At 39.9% G+C, this 26,022-nt stretch overlaps 1 long non-coding RNA gene across 1 annotated transcript; it reads right to left on the bottom strand.

Moving 5' to 3' along the window:
• Window positions 1-1,814: 1,814 nt before the first annotated feature.
• On the bottom strand, window positions 1,815-24,429 carry LOC127476432 (uncharacterized). The gene is made up of 5 exons (XR_007906612.1): window positions 24,336-24,429; window positions 22,733-22,841; window positions 14,737-14,774; window positions 5,415-5,638; window positions 1,815-2,045 (listed from the first exon to the last, which is right to left on the bottom strand). It is a non-coding gene; the product is annotated as an uncharacterized LOC127476432 (long non-coding RNA).
• Window positions 24,430-26,022: the final 1,593 nt, after the last annotated feature.

The raw sequence follows: 26,022 nt of genomic DNA, 5'->3' as shown, positions 1-26,022 counted from the left end.
AAACCGGAACAGGAAAAGAGGTTTCACAGACTGGTCTGAGGTACTTGTCAGCAAACCTAATTTAGCATAATATTCAACTGTACCCCAGATAGAAGCACTTGAAGTATGGTACAACTCCATTCCCCAGCTCTTACAGACATGCCTACATGCCTACTTCATCAGTCATACATCAGAGACTATAGCTCTTTTGTCTTCTATGTAGCAGTTTTCAGAAGCTGCCAAAGGTCATAAAAGTAACAAGGATAGGCAAACAAAGGGAAAACATGTTTTTCCTTTAGGGAAAGACAGATTTGAGACTATAGTTCTGAGCTGAGAAACTGGTTGGAAAAAGGAAAATAGTGTGGGAACAACACTTTTTACAATACAGTCAGTTTGACCTAGCAGATTTATTGACATTTCCTATTCTTTGCACTGGCATGGCCACATGCAATCCTAATAAATATTCCAAATTGTAACTGCTGTGAATTATGGCTTTTTGCTATGAGTTCAAAGCTCTTCATGACAGATCTACAGCCTGACTCATTATATTTAGAGTAATGATTATCCTGTATAAAACTTAATAGTTTCTCCTTGGGGGATACAATGGAAAACTTTCTTAAGTGCCTAAACCTAGCACAGTTGTCATCTAAGGATTCACAGAAGTGGTTAATGGGACTTTTTGAAAGTACCCAAATTCTTATCTGTGCCTGGAATAGAAGTTTCCCTTAAATATGAACAGATAGATGCTCTTTAAACACTTAATTACAAACATTTAGTATTTTTTCCCATTGCTGTGTGCATTAAAAGGAGGGTATTCAAGCAACCTGCCCACACACTCAAAACACTTTAGTGTATTCTTCTGTCTCAGCAACTGACTACCTTTTGCTGCTGTCTCTGACCCCAGTTCCTGTCAGTCTTCCTCTTCTCCTTTCATGCAGCCCATTTCCCTGTGGGTTCAGCATTCTTCAGACCTAGTCAGCATTGCCTTCATTAGGCTTCCTTGTCTTTGGGCTATGCTAGCGTTGGTAAGGCCAGAGGCTCTTTTATAGTAATGAGGTACAGATGTATCTCTGCTTTTCAGTCTGTCCTGTGTTCCTTCCCTGCCCTGAACTAGTAAAATAGAAATTTATGCTCTTTACATAATATGGTATGAAATACACTTTAGGACAATGGTCCTAATTCCCTGCTAAATCTGGGTTTGTAAAACATTTCTAGGGATGGGAAGATTTGAAGAAAACAATAATCTACCAGAAAACTCCAGATAGGCCTTGTTTTTCCTATAAAGATGATTAAATTTCACTTTTTGGATGTAGATTACTTGAAGAAATTTCATCCTCTAAAAAGATAGACTATCTGGCAAAGCAGAACACACATTGCTGAAGTTGCTTTATCTCAGTGAAACAGGGGCAGCACTGTATTCATGAAAATGACCATCAGAAAGGGTGCTGGTCTCTTATTATTTAGTCTAACAACTGAAGGAAGCAAAAGACCAAGCTATTTTAATTTTTATTTTTAAAACAGCTCTTACACAGATTGTGATGGGAGTATTTTGTGAAAGACACTCTCACATCTTTGTTGAAATCAGGTCTAGTCAGGGAAGGAAGCTTTTGCTTCCTTTTGCTGCTGATTAAGAGTCTAGGGCTTAAAGGGCAATTCCAGACAAGGAGGGAGATCTTTATCGCTGCCCTTGGAACAGTTCCCACTGTTGTGCTCATTCCCTGCCCCCCCCTTTTAATCACAACTTACAGCTGTGAAACATATCTGAGAGAATGGTACCAGCATATCAACTGTTCTATGAAGATGCTAGATCATTCAGTATTGTTATGTTTTCAATACTTATAAATGTTTCTAATAATATGACATGGTTTCAATCAGTAAACAGTTAAGAACTACCACAGCTGTTTTCTGAGTAGCTAAAGTAGATCAGCTTGTAAGAAAGCAGCACAGGACAGTCCTCCTCTAAAAAGTACAGTGTGGGCTGAAGCCATCTGGTGAGTATTACATGTCACCTTCTCTCAGCAATATTCATCTAGTGTCCAGTCCATACAGGAGAGATGTTTTACAATCTACAATCTACCTACAAACCAGGAGAAGACCTTAGGATCAACTCTCAGCATTCAGATATAACACATATCTTTAATCAATCAGTACAGTTATGTGGACGTGGTTTCCATGCTAAATTAGAGGGGGGACATGACAAATGGCACAACTTAAGTTCACAAAAACCTGAAAAACTCAGGGACTGGGGCAACACAAATGATAATAATAAGAACAATATAATAATAAATTTATAAAAAAATAATAGGATGCAATACCTCTGGGCAGATTAACCCCAAGCATCAGTATGGGCTGGGAACCAACTGGCAGGGCAGCAAACTCAGTCAAAAGGACTCAGGCACTACAGTGGATGTCAGGTTGAACATGTGCTAACCATGTGTTCTCATAATGATCAAAGTAAACCATCAAGGGCTACCTTAGGGGGATCAAGGGAGGTTATTCCACACTCAAAGGGAGGAGTAGGGCATAACTGGTCTACTGTGTTCACTTCTGAGAACCTGCATCTCTTCAAGAGAGATGTTAAAACTTGGAGAGGAGCTATAAAGTGTCTATCAGGTTGGCCAGGGACACAGAGAACATGAGTTATGGGGAAAACCTGAGGCAGTTGTACTTCTTTGTCTGGCAAAGGAAGGGCTAAAGGGTGATCAGGTAGCAGCCTATGAATACACGAAGAGATCACAGAATCACAGAATCGCACAATCAATTAGGTTGGAAAAGACCTCAGGTCATTGAGTCCAACCTGTGACTACAACAACTTTGTCCAAATTTTTTTGGCTCTTTTTACAGAGAAAGAATGGACAAGCAATATTAGGCATGCCTAGTTGGTTTTTTTTTTCTCAGCAAAAGACTTAATATTTCTGGATGTGTTACAGCTCTTTTTCTCAATGGTATAAGTTCAGCACTTCATTTTATTATGTGCTAATTTTATGTCTTTCTATAGCCTTTATACAAAAAGAATGCTAAATTACAGAAAACTTAAATCACAAATTCCAGATAGAATCATAGAAAAGAGAGGCAATTGATTAGTTCATGACTGCAAAAGTTAATTTGATTTAAGGGCTATAAAACTTGCTTCAGATTCTCTCAGCAATATTTAGTTACCTTTTATTAACTGCCATTAGGGCTACAACACTGCAAAAAGCATCAGGCAAAAGGAAATAGATGGGAAAATTGAAAATCTTCCTATTTACAATGTAACATACACAAGGCTTACATAAAGCAGTTTAGTGATCTGTGAGCTTGATGCCTAGCTAATTTGAACTTTATTCCTGAGAATCGGATTGTCATCTAAGATTTTGGTTTGATTCAGAACCAAAACATGGATATGAATTCCCACCCAGTTCAAGAATGCTTGGATCTACACTTAGCCTGGGACTACAATATCAGTGAAGGGTATGCTAATTTAGGAAAGCTAAAAGGAAAAGAAAAATCTAGGATACCCCAGGTAAAAATTGCATAGCACTGGAAGAATGGAGGGAAGTGGAAAACATGCTTGCTTAAGTAACGTTTAGACCACTAACCTCATTTAGCAACAGGACTAATATAGCTTGCAGAGATAAAGGTACAATTGTAAAATTCAAACAAGTAAGTGGTAAATTCATAGGTTCTCTGCAGCCAAACAGTTATCCAAAGATGATATCAAGGGGCTGCTGGAAGTCTGGAAGGTGTTTTCTAGGGCTGTTTATATTGGACTGCACAGTGATGAAAGCTATTTTTGTGTTAGGATTGTGTCAAAGCCATTAGGGGAAGCTACCCCACTAAACCCAGAATTAGAAATCTCGTGTGCTTTGGGGCGGGAAAAAAAAAAGAAGAAAAAAATTAAGACAAAGTCCCTGCCCTGAGAATTCTGCTGCTATGTGAATTAGCATATCAAGTAACAGCTAAGAAAATGAAGGAAAATAGTTTTGGTGAGAGGAAAACCACCTTACAGTCTTGAACGGTGTACAATTCATTTCTTTGTTCACTTTATTTTGAAGTAAGTGGTAAATTTCTAAAAATACAGATCTTTTTACACTTTCTAGATTTAACAGGGCATGTGATGATGACTGTAGTTCTCCTTGACAGGATAAGAAACTCCCCTCAGCTGTACTGCTTGTTCCTTGCTAGCTCTAATCTTTCTCAAGAAGTGAAGAGTATTGCCCCCCGGCTTCATTGCTCTTTTCTTTGTTTCCTTGCCTTACAGGAATAATGAGATCTATATGTCTGAGAAAAGGATGATCTATACGCTGCTGATCTGCAGCATCTACTGCTAGCTGTTGCAGGGTGGCTTAGGTAGCAGTGGTGCTGTGAGCACTAAGTCGGCACTATGAAGAAAAGGTTTGTTTCAGATTGCAAGAAATCATTCAATTTTATTTTTTTTTCAAATTAATCTTCTGCGTCTCCATAAAAGAATTGATTTTTAGCTAATTGGCTGTCTTTTGGGTGGTTGCAAGAGGCAGATAAGCTTGTAGGACAAAAAGCAGCAGGCCAATCAACAGTACACTGGTTCTTCTCTACACTACCACCCTACAAGAAAAGACAATCCACTTATCCTTAGGGGTACTCTGAAAATGCATTGGAATATTTTTTCTTGTAGCAGAAGTCCTTGGAAAACACTGCTAGTGGTCAACCTGAGGCTGCTCTTCACCCTGAGCTGTTCCACAGTTCAGAAAAAAATTCCCATGGCCGCATGATTAGTAGATATAGCTGAACTAACAATCTCCAGGAGAACCAGGTAAGTTGAATCAAACTTTCTAAATATGCATTGACTGTCAGGTTTTTATTGCTCACTTGCTGTAAAGTGCAGTCATAACACTCAAATACAAAATCTTTCACTGGCAGTAACTACATGCCTTTGACCTTTTGGAAAATACCAAACAACACCTGGCTTCTGAAACTCTGAAAACAGCAGAAATATTTGAATTATTAATGTGTCTCCCTCACCATTGCCTGAAAACTCAATAGAAATAATTTATTGTGTTAAAAAGCCATACCCTAGAATTTTAATGCTGAGTTTCAAGAGATGGGAAAAAATGGAATAAAGCATCTGAACTGCACACACCAACAGCTCAGCTACTTGCTTTTTCCAGTGACAGGAGGAAGTGTCAAGTATGGGTTGAGCAGAGACAGATTAATCTAGCATGACTTTTTTTGTGGCAGGGTGACATATACAAACTCTAGGACATTACTATTGCATGAAAATCCCATAGTCAGGAATAAACAACTAGGAATGAAAGACTTAGAAAAAATCTTCAGATGAGGAATTTGTTTATGAAAGTACACAACACAGTCCTTTTAAAAAGTAGATATTTTTCTGTTAAGCAAAAAAGGTCTTAGCACTGTGAGGCTCCCTTGTACATCTTACTGTTATTTTACATCGCTGAAGGACTGTTCTATACCATCCTGGAGCTGTTTAACCTCCAAACATGATCCAAGAATGTCAGGAAGTAGCGAGGGTGGGGCTGCTCCACGAGGGAAGAGAAGCTGGGATCCTCCTTGGTGCCTTTACTGATGGGTGCTGTCTCACAGGGTCTGAACACATCAGGCTGGTGTCAGGGTCCATTGGCAGTCCCAAGTAAAGCAACCGACAAACCAAGCTCAGGATCCATCCGGAGAGTGCAGTCTGGAGCAAAAAAGGGAAAAAGTAGAGACAAGGGTGGAGATGAGGCTGCAGTGTAGGTCTGAGGTCCATACATGAAGCAAGGCTGGAGACCAAGACTCCTCCAGCACACCTCAAACCAGGACTGGGTGCCTCAGGAAGGGTTGAAATGGGGTCCTGAGCCATGAGCAATGTGGTGGTAGCCACAGGAGAGGCTGTACAGGGACATTTGGGATTGGTAGTGCCTTTGGGGCCATAGCACTGGAGCTGATTCTGCCTAAGGATATCTTTCATAAGTCTGAGCTTTTGAGACCAGTAACCAAAGTCTTCTCTTTCACTAAAGGTTTTGGAATCTGTTCATGTTTCTATACATCGATCTTCATTAATGAATCTACAGTAGAAGCCTGGCTTTCCCAGTGTAACTTTAAAGCTGTTTGGTTCTCGGGTGTATGTCTCCAAACATTTCCCAACATTCACCAGTTCAAATTTCATGCTTACAGTCAGTTCAGGGGCATTGACTATTCCTTGCCCAGGCCAATTACCCAAAGGAACTGAGGGACAAAACAGAATTCACTAGGATTTATTCAACACAAAATGGTCGTGAAAAATATGTCACTGTTTTTCCCTCTTGCCAGAGCTACACTAGGTACTCAAAACATTCAATTTATTACCTGCTTGAACTCTCCAGTTTCCACATACAATGACATCAAATTCTATCTCAGACCCAGTTTACTCTTTTGGTAAAGTAACTAGAGAAATTCTGCTTGTCTGAAACTTCTATGACTTTCTTTCCACACAAGCGTGACTAAGAAATATTCCCTCCCTCATTTGGCTCTGTTCATGCCTATGAAATTTGTATTACTCTCTTGGAGGAATGGTATGGCTGGATCACACATTCTCAACATGTTTATAAAGGTATCAGACGTTGTGGGATGATCTTACTTCCACCCAGATAAGCACATGAAAATCAGGTGTCTCCCATCCCACTGAACAAGACCAGGTAACAGAACAAACACAATGTAGAAATTCCCAGTGAAGATAAAACTCACTTTTCTATTTTTCTTTCTAACCAAGTGTGGGCTGAAAAACAGAATTATTATGCTACTCCCTGAACTTCAGGTCCAACACCTGAGTCACCATGAATGTGAGGACCAACACAATATTTCACTGCTTTTTTTTTTTGTTTTGTTTTGAACTCGATCTCAACATCACCTTTTCACTCCATTTAAGCAGGTCCATCAGCAGTGCAGGTGCTGTGTGCAGCACATCTCCCAGGGATGTACCAAGGGAGACAGCCCTGCCTCCCCTGAGGCTCAGTAAGGAGTCATCCTGTTCACCAGAAGTTACTGTGCCTTTGAACTCAAGTTATTTGTCAATTTTTTTCCAAACATTTGCATCCTTAGAGACCTTGGAAATCCCCAGCTCACGCATTTTCTCAGACTAAACAGTTTATCCATTCTTTTATCTCCATTATTGCATTTATGGTTAGTGGCAATTCTCACAGCGTGTATTAAGATAAACTAAGTCTCACCTATTTGATGTCACAGAATCAGAGTATTCTGAGTTGGAAGGGACTCACAAGGATCATCAAGTCAAACTCTTAAATGAATGAATGGGGATTGAACCCACAGCCTTGGCATTATTAGTGCCATACTATAACTGAGCTAATCTCAGGGTCATGAGTGAAGCCTGCTCACCTCCTTTAAAACCAGTCTTGTTCATCACGAAAAATCACAAACATTCCTTATGCTGTGGATAAGGGATAAAATAGTACAAAGGAACTAAAATTGCTGAACTTGGTGAGGTAAGGATTGCTTGGAGAACCTATGCCACAGGAGCTGTTGTGGGCCTCTGGCTCCTTGCCCTGTGCTCTTGCATGCTCTGGAGAAGCACACAGGAGGGACAGGCTACAGGACAACTCTGGGGGCTTCCCTGCAGCAGCTGAATTAGCAGGGAAAGGGTAGGGGATCTCTCCTGACTTAGAAGCAGCAGACCACATGGGGAACTGGCTAACGAAAAGAGAAGAGATACATGTCTCAATCTCATTTTGTTCATTTTGGTGCATCCAAAATCTGTTTTCTTATAGCCACAATGTCAAGCAGAGTCTTAACACCTGGAAGAGCAGGATCATTTGTAACCATGCTGTTATTTATTATGCGACAAGTGAAGCTGTGCTCTCCGTGTGGATGAGCAGTGATGAAAACAGGTGTTTAGTATTCCACTTAGCTTCCATTACAGTGGGTAGTAACTCATTTCATGTGCATGCTGGTGCAGTCAGACCAAAATGTAAGTACACAGAAGCTAAATAAGAAAAAATAAACCAGAGCCATCTATAGGTATTTTAGCATCTGTTCTCCTTTCCATGCTTACTGTTCAGGTACATGGGCAAATTCACTAACAGTTTGATCACTTTCCTCAACATTTCAGAGGAATTCCTAATTTGTGCTCTTAACACTTCACAGGGTAGAGGAAAGACAAGACAAGACACTTTGGTTTATCATCACAGGGGTTTAGTGTATCTTGTGTTTCAGCTACCTAATCTTGTTCTGAGAAGTGGATTTCTCATTTCACTGCTCAGGGACAACATTTTGACAGGAAGTTGAAGAATTCCTCCAAAAGAATGATTTAAAACTGAAGAAAACATTTTGTTCAACTTAAAAAGGGAGTGTTTCATATTTTTAATTTAAATAATTCCCTGGTCATCTTTGTTAGATATTTGCATCTCTTGGGGCTATTTTCCCTTAATTATCCATGTGCTATAGCAGCAGAAAAGTGGATTATTGATGATTAATAATATGGAGGCCACTGCTGAACTGAAGTTGAAGCTGGCCAGAAATGTGGGGAACAATGAAAAAAGTTTTTTCAAATACATTAATGGAAATAGGCAGTATAGAAATATCATTGACCCATTACAGGATGAGGATGGTCACTTCACAAACAGGGACATAGAAAAAGCAGAGGTGTTTAACTCTTTCTTTGCCTCTGTCTTCAACATGGATGATGGACCGAGGGGGTCTCAGTGCCCTGAGCTGGAGGACCCTGACTGAGAGAATGATCAACTCCCAGTTGACCCTTAACTTGTATGGGATCTGCTGCTCCAGCTGGATCCCTACAAATCTATGGGGCCTGATGGGATTCATCCTAGATCCTCAAAGACCTGGCTGATGTCATCACAAAACATCTCGATGATTTTTGAGCGATTTGGAGAATCCCAGCTGACTGGAAGTTGGTGAACATTGTCCTGATTTTCAAGAAGGGTGAGAAGGAGGACCCAGGAAACTACAGGCCTGTCAGTCTCACTTCAGTGCCCTGTAAATCATGGAAAAGATTATTCTGGGAGGTTTTGAAAAACACCTGGAGGATGCAGTAATCATTGGTCACAGTCAGTATGGTTTCATGAGGGGAAAGTCCTGCTTGATTTTCTTCTATGACCCCCCTAGCCGATCAAGGGAAGCCAGTTGATATAATCTTTTTGGATTTCAGCAAAGCTTTCCATACTGTCTTACACAGTATCCTTCTGGACAAAATGTCCAGCACACAGCTAGATTAACATGTTATGAGATGGGTGAGCAACTGGCTCACAGGTCACACACAAGAGTTATAGTGAATGGGGTAACATCAGGCTGGTGACTGGTCATTAGTAGGGTTCCACAAGGCTCCATACTTGCACCAGTTCTTTTCAATATCTTAGTTAATAACTTGGATGCAGGACTCGAAGGAATACTAAGTAAGTTTGCCAATAACACTAAATTGGGAGGAACTGTCAACTCCCTCAAGGGAAAAGAAGCCCTGCAGAGACCTCAACAAATTAGAGAGATGTGTAATCACCAACCATATGATGTTCAACAAGGGAAAGTGCTGGATTCTGCACCTGGGGTGGGGCAACCCTGGTTGTGTGTATAGACTGGGGAATGAGACGGTGGAGAGCAGCAAGGTGGAAAAGGATCTCAGGGTCTGGTTCGATGGCAAGTTGAATATGAGTCAGCAGTGCTCTGGCAGCCAGGAGGGCCAACCATGTCCTGGGGGGCATCAGGCAAAGCATCACCAGCTGGTCAAGGGAGAGGATTGTCCTGCTCTGCTCTGCACTGGTGTGGCCTCACCTTGAATATTGTGTGCAGTTTTGGGCACTGTAATATAAGAAAGACACGAAACTACTAGAGAGCGTCCAAAGGAGGGCTGTGAAGATGGTGAAGGGTCAGGAGGGGGAAGCCATACAAGGAGCGGCTGAGGTCTCTTGGGTTTATTAAGCCTGGAGAAGAGCAGACTGAGGGGAGACCTCATTGTACCTTCAATATCCTCATGAGGGGAAGAGGAGGGGCAGGTACCAATCTCTTCATTCTCATGACCAGTGACAGGACTCAAGGAAACAGCATGAAGCTGACTCAGGAGAGGTTTAGGTTGGATATCAGGAAAAGATTCTTCACTCAGAGCGTGGTTGGGCACTGGAACAGGCTGCCTAGGGAAGTAGTTACAGCAGCAAGCTTGTCTGTGTCCAGGAAGCATTTGGACAATGCTCTCAGGCACATGGTATGCTTCTTGAGGTGTCCTGTGCAGGTCCGGGCATTGGACTCGATCCTTGTGGGTCTCTTCCAACTCAGCATATTCTGTGATTCTGTGTAGCAATATAAACTAAAAAATAATCAAACAAAAATTAAATTAGATGATCTTTGCCTACACTCCAGAGGAAAAAGAGGACATACCTTGTCACCTTGTGCTGCATGGGAGTAATAGGAACCAGATCTGGTTTTTGGATGTTCCTGCTGAGCCCTCAGTCACCAGCTCTCAGCCAGCCAGCTCCTTGGGAAGGTATATTAGTCCAGTTGGGCAGTTGGTCAGACCTGAACAGGAACACAACCTTACTAGACAAAGAGCAGCAATGAAACCCAGCAACACCCAAATACTCAGTCAGTAAAACTACTGCCTCTGGGCACCCTGGTAAAGCTGAGCTCTTCTCTTACGCTTCTGAGTGACTATCTCTCTTGCTAAGCTTTATGTTATATGCTGCTCTTCAGTCATGTTCAATAGTGACTCTTCAACAATTCATTCCTGCAGCTGTGGGATGCAGGAAGTTCTTAGTGGCATTACTCCTGTTTGGGATTTAGGAATGGAAGAAGAAAATCCTCTGTGAAGGTATCATATGAACTGTGACAGAACTATTATTACTTAGCTTGCCAAGTAGCAGGGGAATCATTGCTTTGGCTCTTCCTCCATCCTTTTATAAACTGACCTAAACTCACTCATCCTACAGGTTTTAACCCTAGTTGGGCACAGCAAACAGTTTATTTGTGCCCTCTTTCAAACATGTATAGCAATGTGCCCAATTTTAAAACTTAGCAGTTGTAATATTTCTGCTAACCAGGTCTGGCCCACCCAGCCAAACCCACCTGTGCACTTGCAGGGTATACAGCAGATGCCACCTCCCTGCACTAGCAGGAACTTCTGCCCATCTCAAATGCTTAGTTAGTGACTGCACATCACAAGAGTTACCACTGAGATTTCAGTCACAGGCATGACATCAAACTCTTACTTCTTCAAGTAAACAAAATACACCTACAGTAGTTAATTTGATTGAATTTCAATCAGTTTCCACACTGACTATCATGGAATTATTACATCCCCAGTAAAAAGGCACTATAAAATAGGTTGAGTTACCATGGTACAACATTATGGAGCAGAATGAAATGAATAAATAAAATACTTCTATTTGTATCTTTATATTAATAATCATTGATTTTGGCCCTAAACTTTGGGGAATATAATTACGGTCCTATTAAGAATATTTACCAAGAAATGGTTCTCTATACATATATTCTAAGAAAATGCTATATAATGTGTCTTTTTCACGTATGTGAAGATACAAAGTTAAGGGGAGTAGGGATCTATCACTGCAGTACCGGAGTATTTGTGATGGGACCTCCAAGAGCCAGGAACAGAGTGTGCTCAGTGCTTGAAAGAACAACTTCCTCATGTCACCAATGTTAATTTCCATTTTTGCCATTCACTGTTAAGTTCAATGACTATATCAACTTAAAAAGTTAAAAAGACACAATATGTGATATTAAGTTTATTATTAAAGAAGGATAAATATTAGGAACTGGTTACAGCAGTTTACTGAGATATGGCAATCATGGCTCCTTCAGAAAAACAAAGGAAGTCACCATTAGGAAGAGTAATGATGCAGTATCCTGTTGACTCTAAACTAATATACAAAGAAATATAGATTCATATCAAAGAGGAAAGGATGGGGAACCTGGCACCACTAAAAACCTTCTGGACAAAGATCTGCCTTTTTGCTAAAACTCTGTACTTTGTAAATATATTAGAAGTGTATAAAGAAGAAGACATATTATGAGGGGCAAGGATAGGTCTTCTGCAAAGACCTGCAAGCTTGTTTTCACTTTTGTGCATCATTAGTTAATATTCCCAACCAGGGACAAAGATAGTAAGAAAAGAAAGTAACGTAAACACTAATGTCTCATATGTCCTTAAACTTCAGTCACATGTTAAAGCTTTCATCAAGGGGAAAACAAATTATGTCATTCCTTCCATGCCTTCTAGTACTGACAACTTGCTATCAGCCATCCCTCTCTGTTCATTCAGATTTAATTAAATAATCCAGAGGAAAAACCAAAATACCTATCTGCAATAAAAAGTATCAAGACATTTGCTAAAAGGGAACAAAACATATGTGTAGAGATTCTTTAATTCTTCTCAAAGTTTATAAACTTTGAATTTTCTTGTTTAAGATAGTCCATGTAAACTCTTTGCAACAAAAGCTTTCAATTAATTGCTCATTTGAAGACTAGTAATAAGTACTTCTTCTCAGAGGGTCCCAATTTTGGTGCAGGCATCATGCTGTCATGTGGAATTCAGCAGCAAAATGCAACTGCACTTGGAGCTGTGGAGCAGAAAATAAACTAGGGGTTCGGGTTCTGTGTTCAAAACTGATGTGTACCCTGCCTTTAATTTCTGAAGTGAAAAATAACTGATAGTCTCCCTGTCTTCAAACAGTCAGTCTCTAAAGCCTCTGTCAAAGGATAGCTATAAAAATTTGGTCAGCTTAAAAAATTCTGCACACTTCTGCCTTAAAATATGAGTCCATGATTTCAGACTGTACGGTCTTGTCCTACCATATGTGGCAGCTCATATCAAACACTGAAACGTTTTTGAGTTTAGGAATGATTGGTAAGAGTCTCTACTCCCGGTTACAGTCACATAGTTCTGTAATATGTTTTCTTTTAACTGAAGCTGCTACTTACTAACACAGAAGGGAAGTGCTTCCTTGGGAAGAGAAGCACTCCTTGCTCCTTGATGTGGGACAACTCCTAATCTTTCAGCACACGCAGTTGGCAATGCTCACTCCTGTCAACACAGGCAGTTCTTGCCATGCAGTGTGGAAACTCTTCAAGGCCTGCAAATAATGATTTTTTTTTTTTTCCCACTAAGTTTTAGTGTAAAGTGCAAACTTCATAGTTTACTATAACCCTCGGAAAAGCAGACTGTGCTGTTCGCAAAATCAATTAAGCACTGTGTTTGCACAGAGCAAAGGGACAGTGTTTGAAAAGGGCTGCTCTCCCTTGGCAACGGCAGCACGTGCCAGTAAAAGAGATTTTAATTCCCTGCTCTTAGCAAAGAGACATGGAGGTGAGCCCAGGAGACAAGAGCTAGATGTGAAGGCAGGACGACGCAGCAGGCAGAGGAGAGCAGTGGCCTGGCAGACCTGAAGGAGGAAGACTGGCTGTATTGGAACATTGGGCTCTTTTCCAGTATTGGGTGCCTTTCCAATTTTTCTTGTTTGGTTGTTTGGTGTTTTCTTGGTTTTTTTGGTTTGTTTGTTTGTTTGTTGTTTTGTTTTGTTGGTTGGTTTGTTTTGGTTTTTTGTGGGTTTTTTTTGTTGGTTTGGTTTTGTTTATTTGTTTTCCCCTGCTGATTAGGTCCCCACAGAGAAGACAGGTAGATCTGGGTTCCTTTCTATGGTCTTCTGCTTTGAAAGAAAAATCTCACTATTCTTCCTGGTCTGCAATACTAGATGGTTCTGGGGTGCAGACCAATATACAGGCTGCTCGGAGCCATATTTGGTGCACACAGCATATTTGGTGCTGACTTCCCCTGCCAAGTTTCTGCAGTCCCACTATACCATGGGAAATGCCCGCATGTAGTCTTTGATTCTGCCGTGCAAACAAAGCACTCTTTATTCATGCAGAGAAGGAAAGTGAGCTCATATGAGCCACTAGCTGACTGTGATCATATGGTCCAATGCCTGTAGCAGCTCCCATCTCACACATCTGTTCCTCTGCACCTTGGATACAAGGACCACACGGGCCTGGCTTCCAAGTCAGAGACACACCACAGCTGCCGTAACGTGTACATCAGGATTCAAAGCTGAAGGCAGATGGAATGGGCACTAGGTCCTGACTGAGTGAGAGGACAAATATGAGAGCTAATCTCCAAATTGATGTGGTTCTCAGGTGCATGCATTTAGCCCAGCTCATACATTCAGGGTCAAATGTAACAGGTGATGCCAAGTTTGGATTCTGAACTCTCGACACTAGCAATGTTTGCAGCTACTCAGACTCAATTTTAATTTGAATTCATCTCCATTGTATGTCATTTCCTGAAAATGACTGCTTTGGTAATTTTGGGGAGGCAATATTATTTTAGCTGTTCTTTCCAGCCTGTCAGAAAGATGATGTTAAATTAACATTAGTGACCTAAATTAAGACTGAACTTCATCCAACCAGTTTGAAGCATTTCATCCAACCAGTATGATGAAGAAGTAATTAATTCTATTATTTGCATCTAAAGTCACAGCTAAAATCTTATCTATATACAGCAGAGTTCCCAAGCTGTAACTTTTTATTGTTTCTGATAGTATTACCATGTAAGTGAAGACACATACTTGCCAAAAAGGGGATCCATTTGGGAGGAAATACTGTCAGAATGAAGGCAGCAAAACAGACAAAAGTAAAACAAATGCAGTCTTGTTTCTAAAAATAAAATTTGTTAGTAATGCCACTTTCAAATAAGGAAGAGAAAGCTCTATAGTATAGTAAATGGTATTTAGATTTTGTAGTGTTAGAGTCACATTCAATAGCAAAGAATTGGGATAAAATTGTACCTACCATTTCAATTTCTTTTGGTGAAGATATCCAGATGTGCTCTACAAATAGTAATGAAACAACTGTTACAATTCCTGAGAGACACAGAAGTACTATTACAGGAAGATTTTTAATTTAAATAATTTTAACAGGATTATTAAGATAATAAACAGAAACATTAGGATAGTTTCACAGCTAACATAAATATCGTAAATGTCACATTTTACACATCAGCAATATACCCTCTGCATTTCTTAATTCACTGTAACCAGGCTTTCAGAACATCTTCCTTCTGTCTCCTGTAACTGGAAAACCCACTATACAGTACAGAACATTATCTTGGACAATTTTTTCAAGGTTGAAAACCAAAAATTTCTCATTATTAGATTTGTGATTTCGGGTGCTAGAATATGATCTAAGTTTGATGTATGTTTTTCTACAGATCAAAGGAGTAGAAAACTCAGCTGTGAAGTGATGGGCATAGCTGTGCTGTCCAATTCATGGCAAAGGGGACTATATTGAGTCCCTTAGGATGTAGTCTTTCCTTTGAATCCAGCTCTGTTGCTGAGGTTCTGGCTGCACTTGTCTCCCTTGTTTTTTAATGCCTGATGTTCTTATTCATGCTCCCCTTGTCCAGATTAAGCTGATCACCCACTGCAGTGGAAAAAAGCAGCATGACAAGAGGAGACCTCAAGAACTGTGGGTCCTATTTCTGTTCCCTTGTTCTGTCATGTGTCCACATAGAGTATCCTGACAGCATCCACTGCTTCCTCATATGTTTTGTGGAGCAATCGGCACTGTTGGAAACCCCAGCTAAGCACCTCCTCCAGTTATTTTGCATTTTTGAGTCTTTAATCCTTCACCCCATCCCTTTTACATTTATCTTCTGTGGAGTCACTTGTGCTTTTTCCTGAGCTGTCAGCCTCTACTTCTCCCTTTTGGTGTTTCTCTACTCTCATTTGGTATTCTGTGGGGACTTGTTCCCATGTTTAAGGGAAGACCAATAACCCACAACAGACACAGGGGAAATGCAAGAGTGGGGCCATTATGTAATGACATGTCTTCTAAGTGCTCTCCCAGCCTGCAGCATTTTGTGGCTCAGAGGCTCAGATGCACTGAGCAGGAAGACGTGTCTTTTAAATTAATAGAATCTGATGGATTTATTTTCCATTTGCTTGTCCAAAGAGATGCTTTATCAGCATTAGTCGATCTGTGGCCACACACAAAAAAGGAGAAGTTTTTGCATACATGCAGTGTAAACCCTGAGGGTGTAACATCTAGTTCTCTTTGGCAATAACTCCATAGATGCTCTCAGATCTTTCAGGAAGATTTTAAACCATGTTTTAGAAAATTACCACTATTAAAGAAATATTTTTCTTCTAATTTCTGACATTTTTTCTCTGTAGTTTGTAAGATGATTATGCGCAGGTTTGTTTGAGTCAGGAGCTTAAGTCGCCAGTGGGTAACAGTAATGATGAGGTAATATATTTAGATTGCCTAGAATTTTTTTTATATTTGGCAGTTTGTCCCTGACCATATTAATTCCTAGAACAACAATGGCAGATATTAATTTTTCCAGCATATCAGAGGAGTACAGCAAAGACCTTGCCAGTATTAAAGCTTCCATTGCCCACTGCAATCCCTACTGAAAGGTTAGTTATGTACTAGCTCCACACCACAATTTTGTGGTAATGCCCCACTGATCAACTGCCCCTGCAGTGCTAAAGTCACTTGACATTCATTTCTTGCAGCAGTATTCCAATGAATGCCAATTTCATATTTTTCAAAATGCTCTCTTTTCAAATTGTAATCACACTTTATGAGTTTACACTGATGAGTCTGAGCTAATATAAAGTGTCATTTCCTGTTGCAGCATTTCCAGCTGTTGTCAGTGACAACAACTAATATTCTAATTGAAATATTTAAGTAACAAGGAGAATCTCCAAGTCACTGTGCTTTAAGAAAAGTGTAGACACACAATAATTCTGTTTCAAAAGAGGGTTCCCAGAAAAGCTCTTGCAGTGTTTGGTCAACATTTTTGCAAATGTTCACAATGCCCAATTCACAGAGTACTGAAGCATCTGAAATACCACCTGATCAGGGGCAGTGGGATCTTGTGACCTCGGATAATATGTCCTCAATACTTTGTTTTCTAGTATTATATTTGTAATATGAGATGAAACGTATCTGCTTTATCAGTCAATTACTGCTTTATGGTGCCTTGCATCCCCTCTTAGGGCATCACAGGATACCCACGTGGCTCAAGAATTAATGAGGTTTTTTTTCTCACAGTGACAAAGTGAGATAACATAGGAGTTATCATCTGCAGCTGACATAACCTTTTAGAAAATACTGGCTCTGGAGGAATATACATATCTAATGTATCTGTATATCATTGCTACAGATAAAGACAGGCTCCCTTGAACCTGAGATTGGCCTCTGAGAGTCTTTTATCCCTTTTCGATTTGATTTTTCTTATTTCTCCCCTTCTGCTTATACTACTACTGTGAGTTAATGCAGGACAATGCAGAAAACTTTGCAAGCTAGTGTATGATTTTCCTCATACAACCTGTACAGGATTTCAGCAAGAAACCTATAAATATCTGGATTTGTTTGAATTGGCATGTGGATTTTTCCTAACATGTTAAAATTATCTGGATAAACTTCCTTGATGCTTTTGCTAAAAGGAATTCCAGGGCAGATTCAGGAAACTCGATCAGTGAGTCGTCTGTTGCTGCAGAGCTACATTATAGAATCAGTAGAAGAATTAGTACACATGTAGATAAATTACACACTTCAGAGGATCAATGTTTTTTGTTAAGGAAGTCACATCTCATAAATCTCTTGGAACTTTTAAAGGTACAGTCTGATTTAGTCTTCCTGGATTTCCAGAAAGCTCTCAAGGAAATGAGGCAGCCTTTGCATTCAAGGGAAGATAATTCCACAGATAATTAAACAGTTAATATACAATAGGAGGAAAAGGTTGTTTTCAGCTGTGGAGAGGGACATCAGCAGCACATTATGGTGAAATGTGGTAAGGCTGATGTGATGAGATCAGCTGTTCAGCACAGTCATAAAAAAAATCAGAAGGGCACAAGCAGCAAGGTGAGAAAGTCCTACAATTATGTCAGTTTATAGAGGATAGGAAGAATGAATTGCATGTAGTCCTTACTGGATTGAGTGACTGGAATTTCAAATGAGAGTTGAAATTCAATTTTAAGTGGTGTTAATGGAAATATGCACTTCCAATTTAAATATTAACTGATGGATTCGAACAAACTAATATATCTCACAAATAAGAATTTTCTTATTAACATGTGGATACATCAGCTCACTAGCTTGCTCAGAAAGCAGGGATAGTGTTGAGAGTTACTAGCAAAGAAGTAAAAGGCAGACTATATCAGTATGTCACTGAATACTTCCATGGTACACTCCCATTATAAACATGGTGTGCAGTTCTATTCCTTCAACCTAAAAAGGGTGCAACAAAAATAGAAGAGGTCTAGTGAAAGCTAGCAGGGTGTGGAAGATTTTCCCCACTAAGACCAGGACCCTTCAGTTTGGAAAGGGGATAGCTAGAGAGCAACTGAGTCCTACAAAATTGTGAGTGGCCTGGAAATTGTGAGGGGGTCTTGACTGTTTGACTGTTCTCCCAAGAGAAGAATTGTTCCTCATGCCATATTAGAAGTAGGGAGGTTTCAAGTAAGAGGAAAAGGAGATATCTCCTCATCCAAAGTAAAGTTAAGTGATTGCAAAAAATCTCTTGCCAAGGGGTGGTGTGGATACTGCTAGTGTACAGGCATTTGAAAACAATCAAACATTCGCGGAACAGTATCCATCAAAGATCACGATATACAAAGCCTGCAACATCTCCTCTGGAAGCCAACAAAGTGAAAATTGCTAAGGGATGAAAAAGTATTCTGGGAACATATCACAACATGAGTATTCTGATGTGTTCTTTTCTAGGTATTAGCTGTTAGGCTGGTCATACCTTTCGTATAACCCTGCAGAACTGTTACACCATTTTCTCTCCTGGCAGCCATGAGCATGCCCCCTTACAAATATTTCTCTAAGGATATTACAAAGGATATCCCTCTTATTCCTTTGTATCAGTTTTATACCACAATGCAGAGTAGAACAAGAATCAAAAAGAAAGCTGCTCTTTTGACTTTTAGTATAAAATAGGTAATTTCAAAACTGTTAACCTCCACTTTCCTCAGTCTGTGTGAAACGCCAAAAGCTTGTAATTCTGTGAATGCAGTCACTCATTAGCCACATACTGACTTTCTCTACTGTGCAATTCTGCACTGTTTGTGTATGCAGCACACAAACCATGCACAGCAGGTGTCGTGTTCAGCTCTTTTCTAATATGTTTGGATGAGCTGCTTCTAATTAGTTATCCTTGCAAACAGAGTAAGAAAATATGGTAAATATGGTCATGTGAGTTGTCTACCTAATAGCCCAATTAAGTCATTGTTCTGTGGGGCCTGGCTGGAAGTTGCTGCTGTGTATGAAATAGAAATAATCTATGTATACTTTTTTAAGGGCAGTCCATCATGGCTTCTGCAAAGAAATATAATGACAGTTCAAGTGTTATTGTGTAGACCATTTTATATTTTGCATATATATTTAATCCTTAATTTTTGCATAAAATATTTGGTATCACTAATTATTGCCAGAGTTGCAGCTGGATGGGTTTAATAGTGGTCTAAATACTACACTGAAACGTGAAGGTCTGAGTATTTTAAGGATCAACACCTCATCTGAAAGGTTCAGCCAATACACTCTGGATCAATCTGGGAGACCAAAAGTGAACACAATGAATACTGATTAAGTTTCCCACCATGAAATATTTTCATCTGCATGAAGTTTACTCTCCTTATTTGGATTCTTGTAACACAGTTCTCATACACACCAGGCTGTCTCTAGAGACCTGACAGGCAAGAACCCACTCATGAGTAAGCTGACTCAGCACTCTGAATGTTAAAAAACAGGCCAAGCAGCCTCATTTAAGTAAGATGATAGCCCATTTAAAGCTCTTCAGTCCATAATTTAGACAAATGCAGATGAACAGAGTACAAATATCTGAGCTTCATCTCATGCTAGCCTTAATGTCACACATTAGATACTGGCAACCTGTGATCTGCTCTAGTACTAGTCTTGCAGTAACTGAGCTGCAGCTCCAGTTTGATTTGCACCTGCTTGGAGCTGTGCTAAGCTCTACTGCTGTCACAGGGACCAGCCGCTTGGAACCCTGCGGGGTTGTGCTGGTGCAGTTGTGCCAGATGGTGGCTATGTATAGTGTGGAGAAAGTCTGACGTGGCATCTGGCTTGAGCTACTAAAACCCTAAATATGCTTCACTTTAAAAAAACCCATCTGATATGAATAACATCTAAATTGAGGGTCTTATCCAAACACAGTATCAAATGATGGTCTAATCCTACGGCTATTCTCAATTACTGAAAAGTCAGGATATATCCTTGTCTGGGATGCTATATTGGAAAGTCTAGGATTCCTTTTGTAACCTCCAGGCAAAGAAGCTTTAAAATAGCAACTCTAAAATTGCCAAAAGCATACTATTGCTAGATAGCTTTATTTGAGTCTATAAAAGCAGTGATGACCTCGCTTGTGGCTTGACATAATTTTAGAGAACATGGCAGACAATAGGGGAAACTCTGCCAACACTAATATCAGATTTCTAAGAACTATCCAAGCAATATTAATTCAGATTAATTATATGGTATAAATGAAATTCTACCTAATAAGTACCATTTTCATGAAAGAAGCAGCAAATTAAAAATGAATAGTAGACGCTATGTGGAATTTTAAAAAGTTCATGCTGCTAAATTCTCCCCCTCCCTTCAACTGAACTTGATGGGGTCTTCCCAGAGTAAAACAAAATACATGTGACTTGGTAGAGAGGGTGCGAGTCTCATGTGTGCAGAACTTTCCCTTCAGACTAAATGGGTGCAGGAATTCCTATTTCCTTCAGTTAAGGTACCCTAGATGTCACTCAGAAGTGCTTACATGAAGAAATACATTTGTTAACAAAGACCTGCTCATATATCCTATGTGTGGACCTTTGCACACACCTCTTCTCCTCCCCTGGACTCACTCGAGCTAATCTGCATGTTGAAAGGCTTAGCTTTACTTCCTTTTTAATTCTACGTAGTTTGTGTAAAAGTATCTTGTGTGGCATATTCGACTTCAGAGGCTTAGTCGCTGCACTCTGTGATATAGTTGCTAAAGGTTTTAAGATTGTCCCTTGACAATCAGACAAAATTGAAGAAGGGCCTTTGTGGTCATGAACCACAAGAAAAATTTGGTGCTACCAAATGGGAGAATGACAAGATTAACACAATTAAAAAAAATGCCAAAACCGAACCCAATGCAAATGCCATTCAAAAGCAGGGATTTACATACTTGTTTGTTCTCAGAAGTATGAAGTCAGAGTTCATGTACTATGAGCTCTCTTCCTCTTGGTTATGAATTTTCTTGCACAAGCAGCTATTTAAGATGTACAAGGTAGTGGAATATTCTGATGAAAATGTGAAACTTTGAGGAACTGAATTTCTCTCTAAAGACTCTTTCTTTGCAGGGGTTTAGTGTAATGCATGGACTTTTCACTATAAATCTGAGAAGACAAATTTTGCTTCCTTGTCTGCAGCTAATGGCTTCCTGCCAGCACTCATGGTATTTCTGACATATTTAAAATACCAATTATCTGAAGTAATGGTGACCCCCTGCCCTTCTAAAATTTTTAGCTTTGCACATAGGGAGTGAAGTTAAAAAGCAGATGGTGAAACTAGGAAACTGAATGCTGCTATTTGCCTGACTGTAGTGTTGTTTAATTCTAGAATTGCAAATTTTTTGGAGGTTCATTTATTTTGTGCTTCTTTTGTTAGTTTGGTTTTGTCTTTTTTTTTTTTTTCCCCTATGGACTCATCGGGAGTCTGTATTTTTGCTTAAAGGAGAAACATAGAGAGCTGTAAATCAACACAGTCCATGTTTTCTTAAAACATAAACAGTATACAGTGTGCTCCAGTTCCTGCTAAAAGTCTTTTAAACTAACAAACCATTTGAGTCAATCATTGTAATGGCTTAAGGGAAATGCATGGCCTGCACGGTCCTTCCGCTTCCCTGCAGAGTCATTTGTCTTTTAAAAATTAGTTTTTGCACCTGGGATGCTTCTACAGAAGTAAACATATTTTCTAGGAAAACGCTCATTCAGTATTAAATTGTCCTTTCAATTGATGGCCTTCAAATTGGTATAAGAGGATGGGAGGAGCACAGTAGTAAGATGAGTACAATCTTAATGACCTTGCTAATGCACACTCATCTGCTGTGGGTCTCAAATAATGACAGATCACTTAACTGAAGAACCTGCAGGCAACTGGAAACTCAAATCTCAGTCTGAAATAATTTTCTGCACAGACTGTACTGTGGACCAGCCAGTACCCATCTCAGAACTGTGTGCTACTTTTCCTTCCTGGTGAACAAGACAACTGTTTCAGCCTTCTCTATTAGAGGCAAAACTAACTTTACCAGGCATTAAAAAACAGGGAGAGCAAAGGGACATAAGCAAATTAAAGAGGAGTACTTAAGCTTTTGGGAAATGCTGTATCCATCCAGATGAGGTGAACTGTCATCCTTCCCCTTACCATATTTGTGCAAAGAGACTTGTTCGTCAACCATACCTTCTTACGGACTGGGTCCGTCCATACCTACTGTATTAGCCTTAACAAAAACTAAACAGAGTGTCATGTCTTCTGGTAATGTCCACAAGGCCTGTTCTTCTTTTTCTTTCTCCAAAATACTGGCCATTGTATTTCTAAAATCTAAGCTTAGTTCTAATTTTTGTTACCTGTAAAATGCCTTAAGGCTCTATGCCTAGGAGATAACATTTTAGTTTTAATATCACATTTACATGAGTGATAAGTAAATTATTTAAATCAAATTAAGGGATAAAGGACAGGAGTTCTGCAGCGTTCATTCCCTCCTTGTTCCCTCTTGGGGTACCTGACGCCATACATGTTCACAAGTTCAGTGACTGTTTTTTGATGATTTCACACAAAAGTGATTTTCTTTTGAGCTCCTCCTAGCTCAGCCTCATTCCGGTGCTATAAACCTGAAGAAAACATAACAAAACCAAGGTCAGGGACAACATCAGAAAATGATCAGTGTGTATTCTGGTACTAAACAAAATATATCTAATTACTCTTGCAATTTTGTTTGCAAGTCCTGTTACATTGGAGTTCATTTCTATGTCACAAGACAGTGATAAAATTCTGTAGACTAAAGTTCACTAAAACTGAATGTACTCTTCTCATTCCTAGTCATGGTTTTCAGACTTCAAATCATGCATGTAGAACTCACTTTCCAAGTCAAAATTCCATTTTTTCAAAAGTGTTCAAACAGGTATGGCAAGAACACACTCCAAAACGATATAATCTTACTTGTTAGGGTTTTGCTCTCTTGGTTGTAGTATCTTGTAGTATCTTCATATTCCCTGTTAATACACCATGACTCTGCCGATATTGGGGAGGACTTATATGCCAAAGAAAGACCATTTAAGAGTAAGCCTCTTTTAATAGTCAGATACAAAATCCAAGCATACTTTTCACTGGCTAATAAGTTCAGATAATTTCTTTTTTTTTTCCACTTTTCTTGGTTTTATAATTAAAAAACTCTTGAGTTTAAATACAGGATAACTCAGAATGAACTAAGAGAAAACATATTACTATCCCAGGTACAGATATTTTATCACTCCATTAATTGTCCTGTGAAGTTTTTGGGTTATGGAAAAGTAGGTAAGATTAATACTACCTAATTGTTACATAACATATCATTGTCTGACTCAATAATGTTTTTAACTGTATGAGAGTAGTAAAACACTGCATGCTACCCCAGGTTGACTAAGGAGGGGTGAACCGGCCCAGGTCGGAGACCCAAGGTCTACAAGGGCTCACGAGGCCTCACTCCCACACAGCAGAACCACCAGCAGGGAACCTGCACCTTCAGAACCACGGGAAGGAAAGAGTGTGAAGGCCTCTCCTCCCTTCTTTATACCCCTGGCTTATGTAAAAATCATAGGGAATACTGGGTATATGGCCAGTTACAAACTGGTCACCAAGGAAGGCCTAGACTAAAACTACCACAGTGCTGTAGATGGCTTTCTGCTTAGTGTGTTGCATCAAAAGATTTGTTTCCTCTATTTGCAAATACACCTCTTAATGAAATAAATTTTTGTACACCTAATTTTGAAGATGAAAACATCGATCCAACACTATTCTTAAGTATTTAAGTGCTTAATCTTCCTGGTTAGCCATTTAAACCCTTAAGTAGTCTCCAGTTTTGTGTTGGAAAAGATCTTGTGCTGCTACTTTGTGATCTTAGCTTTTCCATCTTCCACTGCTGTTTCTGGGCATTCTGATATGACATTTACTCACTCATCCAGCAATTTTAGTTTCCTTTTCCTCTCACACAACTCTTCATCATTACAATCTTTCATTATCCATTTCTACTTCATATGCCTGGGAATTAATCTTCTTTAGAACTATATCCACTGCTTCTCTAATACAAGCTTATCTATAGTCATGACTGAAATAAGACTCAAACCTACCAGTGTTACTTCCACTACTGCACATTAAGTCTGAATCAGTGCCAGCTAGCAGTGGATGGGAAATCCCAGTTACTTCACTGAGCTTCTGAATGAGTCTGGAAAATGATGATTTGTTCACATATTAAAACTTATTTTATCAAGTAAGAATAATAGTGGCCCTCATGTTCTATGATATTTAATGCTTCATACCAATGAAGTCACAATTTGTTTTTTAGACTAATATGGTTACTGCTAAATTTAGGGAAAAAAAGGGAGATCTGTATCACTGAATTTGACTGAATGTGCTTTGGGCCAAAGCTGACTGTTACCTTCTGGCTTGGGGGGAGGGGAAGATGTCTTAGAAATAATAGTAGTTTTTAATAAATTCCTCTTTTTGAAACAAATAGCAACAAGTATACTCCAAGTTCCAAGTAGCTGGATCTTACATTTATGGAATTAACAGGGCTTGTTAGTGGATTACAAAACATTTTTTCAAAATTTTCTTTAATGTTTTTCATACATAAAATAGAAAAATAGTCCAAATCCCCTACATGTGGGATTGTAGGAGTGACTAAAGGGAAAGGCAAGCATACAGGTGGGGAGCACATGCCACTCTGCACACAGTGTTTTCTCATGGTTTCTTCCTCTGCCTCCTGACACAATATCAACAGCAGTACTGGTACCTTCAGGCTACAGTACAGATTTGCACCAGCAGAGCTAGGAGGACAGGCTATGTTTGCCCTTCAATACAACACAGGATGATAGGATCATAGGCTGGAGGGACTTCAGGAGATCTGTATTCCAAACTTTTGTTACAAGCAGGGTCAGGTGTGAGATCAGACCACATTGTATAAGGCTTTATCCAGTGTGGTCCTGAAACTCTCCAAGAATGGAAAGAGACATGGTTGCCTCTCTTGGCAACCTGTTCCAGTTCTTCACTGTTGTGACAGTGAAAAAAATAATTTTATTTTCTTTGTTCCAGTGCTTTTTCCATTTTCCATCCTGAACATCTCTTGTTTCAGGTTATGCTCACTTTGTGTGTCCTCTCACACTCTGCTGTGAAGAGCCTGGATCCATTTGCTTGATGACCTCCTCGCAGACACAGGCAAGCTAATGCTAGGTCCCCCTGAAGCCACCTCTTCTCCGGGCAGAACAAGCCTTGGACCCTTTAGTTTCCACCACAAGGCAGGTGCTCCAGACTCTGGGCATCTTGGGGTTCTCCACTGAACTTACTCCAGTTCATTAATGTTGTTCTTGTGTTGGGAAGCCAAAACAACATGCAGTATTTGAGATGTGGTCTAAGATGCTGAGAAGGACAAACCTTCCCCTTGATGTCCTGGCTGTGCCCATGTTGACACAGCTCAGGATGCAACTGGCCATCTATGCAGCCAGGGTACACTGCTGGCTTGTGCCCGGCTTGTCAAGCCCCCAGGTCCCTTTCTGCAGAGCTGCTCCCAGTCAGGCAGCATCAACCTGTGTCCTTGCACCAGGTTGTCCTTCCTGTCCAGGGGCAGCACTTGCTATTAGTCCTTGATGAATTTCAACTGGTTTCTCCTGTCCCATTCCTCCAACCTGTCTAGGTCCCTTTAGATGACAGACCTAAATTCTATACCTTGAGTGCATCAGCAATTGCACCCCAATTTGGTTCATTTACAAACTCAGTGAAAGTGCAGTCAGGACATTGATAAAGATGCTAAGCAGGACAGGT

The sequence above is a fragment of the Manacus candei genome, unplaced genomic scaffold, assembly GCF_025592945.1.
Source record: "Manacus candei isolate 608988 ecotype Guabito, Panama unplaced genomic scaffold, ASM2559294v1 h1tg000049l, whole genome shotgun sequence".
Classification (NCBI taxonomy): domain Eukaryota; kingdom Metazoa; phylum Chordata; class Aves; order Passeriformes; family Pipridae; genus Manacus; species Manacus candei.
Note: the sequence above shows the minus strand (reverse complement) of the source record. Positions and strands in the feature narration are given on the sequence as shown.